General features: G+C 41.3%; 1 pseudogene; it reads left to right on the top strand.

Annotated features, from left to right (window-relative positions):
* Window positions 1-2679: 2679 nt before the first annotated feature.
* Window positions 2680-3837, top strand: part of LOC103745111 — a 14022-nt pseudogene continuing 12864 nt past the window's right edge.

Consider the following 3837-nt stretch of genomic DNA (forward strand, 5'->3'; position numbering starts at 1 on the left):
GTAAAACCTCATTCAATTTTGTGTAGTACAGGACCTATACTGAGTTCAATATTGTATAACTGTATTAATTCAACTGTGAACTTAAAAATTTACAATCTATATTGAAAGAAATGCATCTTAGCTCTGGAAATTGTTATTGAATATGTCAATGCTGTTGTAATAAAATGCCTCTTCTAATCATATGGTTATGAAATAATTTTTAAAAAGATAAGAAAACAGCTCAGAAAAATAAATAAATAAATAAACAAATCAAAGAAGAAGAGAAAAAGAAAACAGCAAACCACACAGACACACACCTGTGAATGTGCCAAATGCTAAATTACTGAGTTGAATGAAATAAGAAGAATAAGCAACTACTTCTTTGGGGGAAATCTAAGGAATATAATTTGTAGTTTTAGAGCCAGGGTAAAGGAAAGGGATGATAATTGGAAAGGATAGCAATTTTTAAGGGTGTGGCATATTCTAAGTTATTATTAGAATATACTAATTATACATAACAACGGATTTCATTATGACATTTTCATACATGTCTATAATGTACTTTGGTCATATTCACCTGCATCGCCCTTTTGTGACCCCTACCACTAATCCTCTCTTCCCAATTAGTCCTCCTTCAACTCCGATTGTCTTTCTTTCTTTCTTTCTTTCTTTCTTTCTTTCTTTCTTTCTTTCTTTCTTTCTTTCTTTCTTTCTTTTCTCTCTCTCTCTCTCTCTCTCTCTCTCTCTCTCTCTCTCTCTCTTTGGAACTCAGGTGATTTCATTAAGGTTGCTTATTTACAGGTGCATGGGGTACATTACCAGTGGCTACACGAATGAAGAAAATATTTCTCCCTGAATCCTTTAACTGCCTACAGATCCTCAGAGAGGATGGGACTTTCTATGCCCCTCCTTGCTCCATGATGGGTTGCTGACAGGCCCAATCGTCTGCAGGTTCTTCACAGGCACTCACACAGCTGTGAGGTCAAGAGTGCAATGATATGGGCTGGTGAGATAGTTCAGTGGGTGAGGCTGCCTATCACCAGTCCTGATGGTCTGAGTTTGATCCCTTGGACCCACAGAGTGGAAGGGGAGAACTAACTCCCTAAGTTTTCCTCTGACCTCCACACATGCACTGTAGCACATGTACACACACACTTATATACACACAGGCACATAAAATAAATAAGAGGAAAAAAAGGATGATAGGGGAATGAGGTTCTCCCTGGACTGCAGGCCTCAGAATACGAGGGTCAATCAGCTCCCAAGAGACTGAGTGCATGTGCTGGACCATATCAGGAACCTTATCACACATGAATATTTTCCTGACCTTTGGTGTTTCTATATTGATCTCAACATTGTGAACTCAGGTCTCAGCAAGCAAGAAAGAAAATCATTGGTGAGTCAAGATGGTGGGGGCACAGCTGCTGGCACCAGGGTAATGGCGGTTGCAATGGTGGCTTTCAGCACCAGAACTTAAAATATCACTCTGGTGCAGTACTTGTTCCTCCTGGCCAAGGAGGAAGATGCAAAAACAGCAGACACCAAAAAAGCCAACTGAATACTCAACCAAGAAAAAGAAAACACTTGGGCCTGGGTGCCCATGCTCCTGGGGTTCCAGGATCCCTGGCTGCCAAGCTCAGGTGAGGGGGCCAGAAGGTGGCACAGCCAGGAGGTGGTTGTTACCACTCCACTGTGCTGCACAGGGGCTGGGGCTGAAAGCAGCCACTGCACAGCACAACCATGGTCAGCTCAGCCATCATCATCATTCAGTGTCTGTCAAGACCTGGCTGCAGTCCTCAGCAGAAATAGGAACCTGATAAGTCACTGATTTCAGAGAATAAGCTAGAGGACACTGGTGTAAAGCTGCTGTGTGAAGCTGTGATACATCCCAATAGCCTCTTAGAGAATCTTGGTTTGGAGGCCTGTGAGCTAATTGCTTCCTGGTATGATGACCAGCTTCTTCCAATGTCCACAGCAAAACCCTGTGGGGACTCAATCTGTTGGAAAATGCCTTGGAGGTGGGGAGGGAGGGAGGGAGGGGGGTCATTGTGCCTAGTGGGGCTCAGAAATAGCCAAAGTGCAATCTGCATGTACTTGGGCTCAGAACAGCTGACTCTGATGAAGAAACCCAAGCATTTCTGATCACTGAAGAAGAGAGAAATCCCTACTTGATAATCTGCATGTAAGAGAAACAGAAAAGAAGTGTGAAAACTCCATTCCAAGAAACCTGGGGGTATTCTGACCCCAAATCATGTACAAAAAAGTGGGGAGTGGGTCCTTACTTTGGGCTATCTGTATATAAGAATTACAGGTCATTAACATTCTAATGAGATATGGTTTGTCTGGCAGTCAGTTCAGATATATTATGTAAAATGGATGGTAAGGTGAGAGTGGGGATGGGGGAGGGGGTTTGAGTGTGATCAAAATACATTTGTATGAAATTCTTGAATCAATAAAATTTAAAAAATAAATGAATAAAGGTATAATTTTAAAAAGAGTGCAATGTGAAGCTCAGAAATCTTTATTCTACAACACTCCACTCCTTCCTCTAGCCCTTACAATCTTTCTACCCCTTCTGTGATGTTTGTTTTCTGAGATGTGGAGGGTCACATAGCCATCCCATTTGTGTCTGAACAGTCAGTGATCACTTATTCTCAGCATGGTGACCCATTCTGAGTTTCTTCAATTGCTGCTATGGACATGGCGTATGTTGAGAATGCCAGAAATACCATCGCTGTCCCACAGGTTATGGATAAAATGATAGGATATGGGAATAATTTTACTTGTAATGTTTATTAATATATACATACTTGGTTATAAAGTACTTTTCTGTGTAATAGCCTAAACACTTTATATACTAACTTCTTTTCCCTTTAGTTACTCAGTTGCAAGAATACACATAATTAGAGCTAGGGAGATGGCTTAGCAAGTAAGAGTTTTTTTAAACAAAAAACAATGGCCTGCATATATGTAAGTACACCCGTGTCATGCAGTGCCTGTGGAGGACAGAAGAGGGATCCCCTGGGATTGGAGTTATGGATTTTTGTTAGCCACCGTGTGGGTGGTTAGATTCAAACCCCGGTCTTCTGCAAGAACAGCCAATGCCCTTAACCAGTGAGCCATATCTCCAGGCCCCCGGCAAGTAAGAGTTTTTAATGTACTTGCAGAGGACCTGAATTTGGTTCCCAGCAATGTGGAGCTGCTCACAACCACCTTTAACACCAGCACCAGAGGATCTGATAGCCTCTTCTGGACTCCATTGGCACCTTTACTCCCATGCACACACCCACACCCAACACACATGCATATACACACAAAAAAAAAGTTTAAAAGAAAGAATGTGCATAACTGCATTTGAGGCAATGGTTCAGTCAGGTAAGTCCTTGCCATGCAAACATGTAGGCCAGAGTTTGATGCCTCAGAAGCCATGTAAAAGAGCAGTCAGGCACAGCAGTGTATATCTATAATCGCAGAGTTCAGGAGGGGGAGACATGAGGATCCCTGGGGCTTGCTGACCTGCCAATCTGGTCAAATCAATGAGCTGCAGGTTCATGGAGAGACCCTGTCTCAAAAAAAAAAAAAGGTGGAGAGTGAACAAGAAAGATACTGACACTGGGCTTTGGACACTACATGTGTGTGTGCACAGGTACATGCATTCATGAACATGTAACAATATGCATACACAAAAATGTACATAATATAGAAATAAAATTTATTTCTTTTTTAAAAATTATTTATTTAATAACCATATAATTAGAAGAGGCATTTCATTGCAGCATTAACATATTCAATAACAATTTCCAGAGCAAAGATGCATCTCTTTCAAAATTGGCTGTAAATTTTTAGGTTCACAGTTGA

This window comes from Nannospalax galili, unplaced genomic scaffold (genome assembly GCF_000622305.1).
Source record: "Nannospalax galili isolate Female #2095 unplaced genomic scaffold, S.galili_v1.0 scaffold743, whole genome shotgun sequence".
Classification (NCBI taxonomy): domain Eukaryota; kingdom Metazoa; phylum Chordata; class Mammalia; order Rodentia; family Spalacidae; genus Nannospalax; species Nannospalax galili.